Genomic DNA, 10576 nt, shown 5'->3' with positions numbered 1-10576 from the left:
TCCTCTTCCATCTCTTCTGTTCTCTCCTGCATTTGGACTTCGTTGTTGAGGTCGCCTTCATCCGTTCCTTCCCTGGTTGGTTCTTCCTTTTCATCATGCCCTGCGTCTGATGTTAGGGTTTTTTGCTTGTCCTCTGAATCTGTTTCAAGATCTAAGATCTCAAAAGAGTTGTTGTGGTTGTTTCTGTCTTTATTACCTTTATTATTCTTCCTTTTGTTAGCTCTCTGTCTAGACTTAGGTTTTATGAAGGTATCTTTGTCTTTGTTGTCTTATGTTGTTTCGATCTCTGCTTCCTTCCTAATCATAGGGCAATCTCTCATCAAATGCCCATGTTCATGACATTTGCGGCAACGGAAGGGAATCTGCTCATAGTCTATGGCCTGAAAATAGTCCTCGTCCCTGTATTCAAGCCAGAGCCCCTCATGCAGTGCCCCGGAGATGTCCATTTCAACACATATTCTGGCGTAGGATGTGTATCTCTTTTGTAATGTTGCTTCCGAGGCCTTGATAAATGTTCCCAACTAGTCTCCAATTTGTTTCAAGGCATTCAGACCCCAATAATCTATTGGGAGAGAGAACAATCGAATCTAGACTGGGACTTGAGTAAAAGATTCTTTCTCTGCGACGAAGTTTGGTTTCCATGGTCGCATGTATAGACCAGCTGAAGCCAAAAAGTATGGGCCACCCTCAAAAATTATATCCTTGTCTTCTAGGTTGGAGAATACAACCGTGAAGAATCCTTTGGCTCCCAAATGAAGTTTGACATCCCCTCTCGGCTTCCATTGTTGTCTGATCCATTGACAAAGAGTTCTTTCAAATGGCCAAATACCCATAAATTTGCAAATGACAGCATGTTCTGCCATGTGCTCTCTGTATGCCTGAATCTCTGGGCCAGTTATTACCACCCTGAGGTTGTCAGTCTTTTTTGGTTTGTAGACCCCATTTGATAAAGAGTATCTATTGGGGCTTGTGCTTATCTCCCCCTCTTTCTCCGGATTTCCTTGCCTATTATCTGTTTGCTCCCTGTTTTCTTCTGTTTGTCGCTCCTCGTTCTCTGTTGATTTAATTATTGAGGCGGTTTTGTCTTTAGTTCCTGTCAAGCTTTCATCCCCTTTGCCTTTGCCTTCCGTTGTGCTGTCTGGCTTGTCAGTTTCCACTTGTATTTTCTCCTTATTCCTCCTGTCGTTCTGCTTGTTATTGTCAAGCCCAGAAATCCTGACTCCTTCCTTCTTATTTTGCCTCTGCTTCTGCATGATTATCTGTTTGAAAGTAGGGGTCCCACTGGACCCCTCTGCCCCCATCCGGTCGGTCAGCTCTTGACCCTTTCGTAACAGTGCTGCGAATCGAGAACTGACCACTTCCAGCCCTGCAACGGGATCAGAACATCAGAAACCCTAGTTTCGCCCTCTGCTCCTCTGCGCGCTCGGCCTCCTACGATGGATGTAATTGTTTTATGATCAAGAAAAACACTACCATTATAAAAAGCAATGTACATAAAAAAAATTAAAGTGCCAAAAACTGTGCTCTAAAAAAAGCATGTTTGTTCTGCATCACCCCTTTTCAAAATCGGGTCACTTTTTTGCTATCTCTACAAAACAGGTAACAGTATCAGTTCCCGTTTTAAAGTTACGTTCTTTTAAGCATCAAGAAGAATAAATATGGGGTTATTGTTAGGTAAAAATATATGTATGATTTTATATAGTTGTTGGAAACCATGGCCTATATGACTACTTCTACTGGTGAAGCTACTTCCACCTCACCTCTGCGATCTCCCCTTTCCTCGTGGGAGGTCATCATCTAAAAGAAAGTGAGACTTAAGCTTTGGCAACGCAACGGAAAATGATAAGAAATAGAACAAGACACCAATGAGGAGGCCCTTATGGAGCCCTAGTGCCAAGACCCCGAAACAAATGGACAAGTCTCTCGAGAGTACCCATGACTTCAAGACACTTGGCCTCAACAATCTCGTGGCATGCTTATAGTCCAAGACCCCTGAAGGCCTCCTTGGAAACCTCATTGGCTTCTCTGATATAAAAAACCTCGCAAAGAAAATGATGATGTACCAGGTTACCTCATAGAGGAGTGTTTTGGTGTCATATACTATCAAGATAGCAGAGTGAATGATGGTGGTCGAGGCTTGGTTGTTAGGGTTTCTTGGGACGACATCGCCACTATAAGGCACCATGTAGCTAATGGCACAACTAGGGTTTTAAATAGGATGGTGAATCCCAATATTGACCCACTCTAGCCTCAATATCTAATGTATCAGAGGATTTCTCATTCACTTCAAATTTATTCTTGCATCTCAGATGAGGGTTTTATCCCAAATCTGGTGATTCTTTTTGTCTTTGTATGAACATTATTAGGGGTTTCCTTCTGCATGTTGGTCAAAGCCTTGGACCTCGTCTTTAGACTCATCGTTAGAATCTAGGATAAACTGTGAATCAAATCTAGAAGCTTTCAACTCTTATATGGTGGAAGACAACTTGAGGACGGGTTGTACCAGCTACAACCACCCTCCAATTTTTTTTCTATGCTTCGATTTTAGAGCCTCCCTTCTTATCCACAAAAACATCTCTTTCACTGCTTCAAGTATTGATGCTTCGACTGAGATTTATATCTTCATTTTTTCTTGTGTTTGCTTACTTAGTTGATTCTTTTAAGTCATAAGTTGATCTCCCAACTTGGTCTCACAGTAGTTATGGTCTTGCCTCCAAAAGTTGCGCAATCCTTGAGCACAAGCATCTTTGATGATGGGAATTGCACATTCATGGCTGCTTGTCATCCTTGAGGTTAGAAACTGTGTAGTCATGGTATAAAACCCAACGCTCGGCCCAGAAATTGTGCAACCCTCACTAAGCTCTGAAACTGTGTAGTGCACTTAGCTCGAAAGTTACTTAGTTCCCTATAACTGCACAGTGTTTCCGAGCAGTGTGCATAACAAATTTTTCCAAAAAATAAAAAATGAAAAAAGATTAAAAGAATCCCTAAAATTAGGGATCTACTTTTAGTATTCTAAAGGAGGCACTTGTGCTATTTTTAGAAACTTCCGCCCAGTGTCATTTTTTCCTTGATTTTAGGCATGCGTGTCATAAACCCTAATTTGTCCAAATATATTTAATCGACTCCTATAGAGCTCACTTTCAAATTCGATCTTGGGGCTCTCGCATTCCCTAGGATACCAAGGAACTTTTGGTGTGATCGTTATCGCTTTTTTGGGTAAGTTTTGATTTTCTCATATTTTACCACTTTTTCTGTCACTTTCAGTCATTTGGCTTGTGTGAGTGTTGTTTCAGTTGTTCCCCTAAGTGGTATTTGGCCTTTTGACTTTTTTTTTAACTTGTAGAAGTTTTTTTTAAAGTTTTAGATCATGTTTCCCAAGTGTTGCACTAGTTTTCATATTTTTTCATTAATGGTCATCGTTGCGGCAACACTCCTCGCATACTTCATTTTTCCTTCTATTTGATTAATTACTGCACTTGATTCACATGCATTTACTCACACTTAGTCAGGTCTGCACTCAAATTCTCACAATCTCTCAGATTTGCTTGTTTTCCATACATCCCTTGGGCAGATATGGGTTTCCCTTGGTTCGATTTCACTTTGCTCACCTAGCACTGTGAAATCCTCAGGACCAAGTGAGAAGCTTGGCCTATAGGATTGTGTAGTGTGTAGTCCAAGCTGGCTCCAGCTATGCGCTTCGAAGTTATAGGAGCAAACCTATCACCTTGGTCACTGAGACTATGTAATGTGCAGTCTCTCTCAAGCCTCTTGCTAGGTTGAACTGCTCAGTGCGCAGTTTCAACCATTAAGCTTCCACCTTGGCTACTGGGACTGCGCAGTGCATAGTTCCCACAGGCAGCCAGTCCCTATTTCCATGGAAAATTTTGCAACCCTCCCTATCAAATGCCCGTTTTGCTGCCTGAATTTGCCTCATAAGTAGATTTCCTTAAGACTAACTTTTTCTTGCCATGAGTATCCTTTCTGTCCCACAGGTACAATAATTATTGAGCACCTCTCTAGGAGTCACTATTACCATGGCACCTAAGAGAGTTACTTCAAATGAAATCGCTGAGAGAAGTATTGGGGAAGCAATTGAGAAAACATCCGTTGATTTTCCAGTTTGTGCAGATACTCAATTTTTTATAGAAATGGATCATCACTGACATGGCACTAGATTAAAGATTATTTTTCAAAAGACTTTGAGGCAGACTTAGAGGACCAATACATTTATCTCAGCATCCAGAAGTCAATACTATACAATGTTTCATGCATGTATCCTGCCTTCTTGTGTGTAGATATAATCATCTAGATTGTCTCACACATTGACGATAAGACCATGACATTGAGTAGTGCCAGCAAACAAAAGCTTTCCACCTTTCGGGCAGAAGAATTTCAGCAAATGTATCACTTTCCCGAGTTAGTAGAGTGCATGGACTTACTCTTTTATGCCAACCATAGCTATGTAAATAGAAGAGACATTTTCAAACATTGGGTGAAAGAGCCATTGAGGTTTTGACATACACCCACCCATGTGTACAAGACAAAGTCCCTCGGGAAGGCTTATCATCTCTTGTTTATTTTTGCTTACAAGATCCATGGTCAATAGAGCATCAAAACCTTTCCTAAAGGGTGGGAAGTATTATTGGACTAGGTGGTCAGTGATGGAAAGTCGTTCAATAGGCTCGGATTCCACCCGAGGGTGAGCGATCAAGGTTCTATATGTCTGCGTACTTACTCGATGCATTATGTGCACAACAATAGTTCCCTGGCATGACCTGGACATGGATACTGTGAGAAAATTCAATGCACATCTATTTCAAGTTGCTTTCAGAATGCTGTTATCAAGGAGTAACCACTTCATCATCTCGCTTTACAAGCTTCTCTTTAAAGAAGATCTACCTTGCATGTCACAAGAAGTAATGGAGGGAATAATAGACATCATAGATTGGTATGCCTCACCAGGTGGCACCTTCATAGAGTGTTTGGCGGAGAGAATCCTCTGCAAGTGTTACCAAGGTATGCCACTGACAAACTTATTATGTAAGAAGTATTATACCATCTCGCCACAAGGTTGTCAGGATCACTCGATATGAAGAATAAAGCACCATGGCCCACTCTTCCCTTGTATATTGGATTATGGGAGATAAAGAACTTGAAAGTCACAAATGTAGAGGCAAAGGAGATAGTAATATTTAATTTGACACTCGGTACTTTAATCCATATGATCCTTGTAGTATTGGTAAGGACCACTGTGTGAGAATTTACTTTTCATGGATCGGTGGGGAATTTCAGTGGCCAGAGAAGGATCCTTGGAGGTACTACTAAAATGCCTCAAGACTTAATGAGTTGGTTAGTTTACCAGGGACTTCATAGTCTTCTCCATAGATAACAACAACTATAGAAGCAACAACAATAGAAGGAAACAATCTTGTGCAGGACAAGGGAAAGAGGAAAATTGTTGACAACCCAGAGGGAGGAAAGATGCAAGATGAAAGAAGATCCTATTATCATGAAAGAAACTTTGGCAGTAGAAGCAAAGAGAAAGTAGAGGATGCACAGAGTAGAAAGGAGGAAGAGAGAAAAGTAGAGGTTGTAGGAAGAAAAATTGAAGTTGCAGTAGACAGAGCAGAAGCTGAAGGAAGAATAGGAGTTGAGGAGGAGAGAATGAGAAGAGAAGCTGAAGCAGGAAGAGGAACAGAGGAAAGGTGTGATGACAGAGGAAACAATGTAGATAAAGGTTGAAGAGAAGGAACAAGAACAACCACCAGCTCAGGAGGAAGGTGAACAAAAGCAGGATTGGGAGCTTGCTCGGCAGATTGAGAAAATTGTAGAAGTGAAAAACATGGAGATGGAACACAACTCATTTATCTTATGTGGCTATTACAGGCTTCCAAGGAGTGCACTTCCGTTTCCCTTCGTGTGTTGGAAACTTCACACATCACACCTGAATCTCTGCAGGGGTCACACACTTTCTCTTACACCAAGTTATCATACTTCCCTCTCCACGTTTCCGCATGCAAGGCATAACATTACCACCCACTGTTGGGACTCCTACTCCAAATGGTGTGAGGTCTAGTTTGGACTTGATATAGAGGAGATCCCCTGAATGTTGGTGGGTCTAGAACCATCAACATTTATGGTGCTAAAAGGAGGGTCAGATGACAAGTTGAGCCCTTGATGTTTCTTTTAAATCTCTACACTCATTTAATGACTTTTCACCATGGCATGAATATGAGAATGGATCTAAATATTTTGGTTCAAATCTTTCATGGTTCCACAAACGATGATTATGAATGCTTTTTTTTATACAAACAAGATTCAACTCTCATTAAACTTCAATTGAATCCTCTTCAATCCCATCTTCAGGAGTCTTGGTTGGGCACACATCGATAACTTTCCATATGTCTCCACAATTTCGGTAAGGAAAGTTTTCACTTTGCCAAGTGGGACTATATCCTTGAAGATAGTCACCACTAGACTGCTCAAGAGCTTGGTTTTTCCATGGTGTCACTTTTCCTTGTAAGCTTTTACGGTGTTATGCATATTTTCCACTTGGTTTCCAATGCATATATGGTCATGAAACTTCTAGTTGTTGGATTGCACCTCTTGTAGATTCAAGACTAGATTTCCTCTGTTCAAGAGGCTCCTCTTAGCTCTTGGTCTTACCTATTATTGTAGGAATCTTCTGGTGCCTCTCTACATTATTTATTTTTTTGTCTCACTTGTCCCCATAACTACCCAGTGTTAGTGTTGTGGTGGCTACTCATCAATCTGCTTCTTTAGACCTCTCACCAACCGTCAAAGTTTTCCTTGGTTTTGAGTGTCCCCACTTTATCTTTCACTTGCTAGCTACCCTCCATGATTCTTTATCAGTTGTTTATTTTTCCCTTATATCCCAGTCATATTTGTTCTTTCGTCACCCTCCTTTTATTTTCTTATGCATGGTTTTTTGCAATCTCTTCGAACAAACTCTTTTCACTCTATCTTCGTAGAGGAGAAACATGTTACCAACAATGGGCTAGTCGAGATAACACATGCACACCATTTTTTGGAGGAAACCAATGCCTGGTATCTATAGCTTACCCTAGGCCCCATCCAAGATGAGCTCACCCATGCCAAGAGAGAAGGAACCTCCCATAGGTATCACCTCTTGGACATTGAAGTTCCTACTGAGCCAAATGATTGGGTTCTTGACATTGGGTATATATTTGGACAATTCAACTAGTACATGCACATCTTGTATTTGTATTGGAAAATGAAATACCTTTAGAGTCTCTTTGGATGGGATTGACCATCTAGCAAATGTTCTCCACTCCATGGAACATTTGTATCACGACATAAATGACGTAGATCAGAAATTGGAGCCCATTGAGTAGCACCTTAGTATCCCAACCCTCGACTGGAGGCACCTTAGGAGACAACAAGGATCCTACCCAAGTTGTGACTATGGATTTAGAGCCCTATAACTAGTCTCTTGATGTGTTACCAATTTCCTCGTTTCTTGAATCGTGAGTAGTTTGATATCCCATGCCTCTTTAAGGAGAGTAAACTTTTGGCTATAGTTTGGTCTTCCTAGTGATAGACCAACCTAAAATTTCCAATATTTTAATGTAGATTTATGTTTATAAGATAGTGCAATATTTACCACAAAAAAAACATTATTAATATAATAATAACATAATATGATGGTTGACCATGGCCAAGAACAATCAACATTTCTAGTCAAATCACTGCTTAGAAATTAATGAGTGAGGAGATTTAATACAGGGTTTCTTTATCCATGATCCATTTTAGTGACATTCTTTTGTCTTTTATAGTCATATTTTATAATGAGGATTTGTTAGAATCTAGGTTTGAGATTTGTAATCTCTAGAATAAGAGTATCTTACATCTCTTAGGTGTTGAATCTATTTATGCATTTAAAAATACATTTCAAATAACGAAAAAGGACAATCTCACACAAAATTATATGGTAGAATTCTATTAAAGAAACAAAAAATCAAATAGTGAGATTATTTTTGTTACTTGGTACAAGTGCATGGATTTCCATTGCTTAATCCACATGTGAAGAGAATGGTCCAACAATATGTGTCATGATGAAGTATTATATACAGAAGGATCACACCATTTATTCATTATTCATTTATATTGCTTGATCTGATCAAACATAATGGTCAAACAATGTGTAGCAATGAAACATATATGAAAGAAAAAGAAATAATAGAGAGAAACCACGAAAAATGAAGCATGTTTCATAAGAAAAACAAGGAGAACATTTAACAATATTTTCATAATGGTACCATGTTTCATAAGAATTTGAACAATATTTTCATAATCGTATTTGATGTGAATTTAAATGTTGTATATGTAGTTCTTCTTCCACTTTTGAGTTAAGCTTGATATATGACCATCAACAAATCTCATCACAAATTGATAATCATATTAACTGTGAAAATATAAACATGAATTTAAAATAGAAAGTTTGTTTCTTAATATATAAAAAGGAAAATATATTCTTATCTTTTATTAAAAATTAAATTTATCATAAATCACCAACAAGGCCAGGAAAATAAGATTAACGTTATCTATACTAAGTAACATTTTATCAATTCTAAAAGCCACATCCCCTTTCACACAAAAGGAGAAATCTATCCATACAATTGGTCCAAGGGCGTCCTTATCTTTCGGGAATCTGAAGGTGAGGAGAGGGGAAATCTTCGACCTCTTTGGTGAGAGTCTAATGGGGGCATATTCCTGGAATCGGCAATCAAGCAAATTCTCTTCCAAAAACCAGCTTGGTGGAGACCCATCTGTTACTTGGCAAGATGCCAACAACACTGAAAGAGAGATACCTTACAAGTTAACCCAACAATTACAAGTTAACCCAAGAACACTAAGAGAGAAATGATACATACAAGTTGACCAAAACTGATACTTGGGAAAACCTAGATGGCAGCTCACATGCCGCGTTACCCTTGGCAAACAAGAACAACTCCCTCCGCAAAAGATAGTGGTGGTTATCATTCGTCACAACATTCTAACCATGGGCAACCAACTAGGCTAGAGCTATTGTTAAAATTGTGATAATACCATAATCTACCACAATCAACCAAAAAAATATAGAGCATTTTAAAATATATACTCACTCGCTGGGGTCATTAAGAGTGAGCGGGGCAGGAAAACTATGCATAGATTTGATTGAACAATGTTGAGTACATATTTAGCAGAGCAGTCGGTGCCTTCGAAGAGGCATAATTACCACCTAGCCGTTCTGGCGTTCATAATTTGATACCATTATTACCAACCTCTCTGATGGCAGTGTGCGTTATGCAGACCGTTACTCGTCAATTATTCTAACGCATTATTATGCTATAGCGGTTTTTTTTCCGTGTTAACAGAAGCAAATTATTCAAATTTAACCGTCACTGATGGATGGATGGATTGATTGATTGGTGTAACTCCCACACTCAATCATTTCATATAAGATTGTGTGAATCTAAACACTATTTTTACAATAACATTATTTTATTATTTATACTTCATAATAAAACTGTTTTTTTTCTGTCTCTAAAACAAAAGCTTTAAAATAAAACAAAGCTGTTCAAAATTCTAAGGGTGCCACTAATCTACCATGATCCACCATTTAAAGTAAAAAAAAAAACCATAAGGCAGAAAAACCATGAATCGACATTAATAAAAATTGTGGACTACATATTATTTATTTAGTCGAGTAGAGTGAAGTAGAGTAGGGCCACACAGCCGTTTTGGGGTTCAGCCATGGATAGCATTATTTCCAGTGGCAGCGAATGCGTTAAGGAGAGCTAGAGCGTTGCTGATCAACTCTGACTCATTCTGCACCACCACTCTCACCATCGCGTGAACCCTCCCCTGCGCCTTCCCATCCTCAAATCCGCCGAGGCATGTCGTTCACTTGAGAGTGGAAGGTGTTGCTCCTCAGCTGCTCCATCTCCCTCAAAGATTTCTGAATCTCATCAACGGCGTCCTCGAAATTCTGAATACAATTGTGCAGCGCCGCTCCTTCTCTTTCACTCATCATGGCGCCTCTCTTTTCCATGTCGGCTGCCCAAACGGAAACATTGCTGGCGTTAAGCAGGCCCACGTTCATGGGCGCCTTTACCAGGTCGCTCAGCCTGGGCTCCAGAGATCCCGCGTATGGAAAAAGCGATGAAACACAGAGCTGCGTATACCGAGTCACGTTGCACGACGATTTGATAAATTCAACGTTGTTGGTGTCGCTGTGCTGGTGATTCACCTCCTGATCCGTCGTAGCTGAAGCCATTATAGCAGACACTAGTATAATTAAACAAGTTGCAGCGCCCCGTCATTCCATGGCAATACAATACAGAAAACAGAGAACCAGAGATGATGGCAATACAATACAAAACCAGAGAACCAGAAACGAAAAGCACCCAAGACGAACGCAGGGACGGACAGAAGAGAGTTGTAAGTAGGCAGACGCGCTTTAACGCCCATATATAGCCGAGTTCGCGCGCCTCTGGCAATGGTCAATTACCCATTAAACCTTACTGTCCGGGAGGATTGTCGATTTTTG

The 10576-nt window shown here is 40.0% G+C and overlaps 1 pseudogene; it reads right to left on the bottom strand.

The window, feature by feature from the left end:
* Window positions 1-9774: 9774 nt before the first annotated feature.
* On the bottom strand, window positions 9775-10354 carry LOC149145115 (pectinesterase inhibitor 6-like; annotated as a pseudogene).
* Window positions 10355-10576: the final 222 nt, after the last annotated feature.

The sequence above is a fragment of the Pinus tabuliformis genome, chromosome X, assembly GCF_031772625.1.
Source record: "Pinus tabuliformis cultivar Carrire ecotype Pingquan chromosome X, CPIR1, whole genome shotgun sequence".
NCBI classification, from domain to species: Eukaryota; Viridiplantae; Streptophyta; class Pinopsida; order Pinales; family Pinaceae; genus Pinus; species Pinus tabuliformis.
This window is presented reverse-complemented; position numbering and strand designations above follow the sequence as displayed.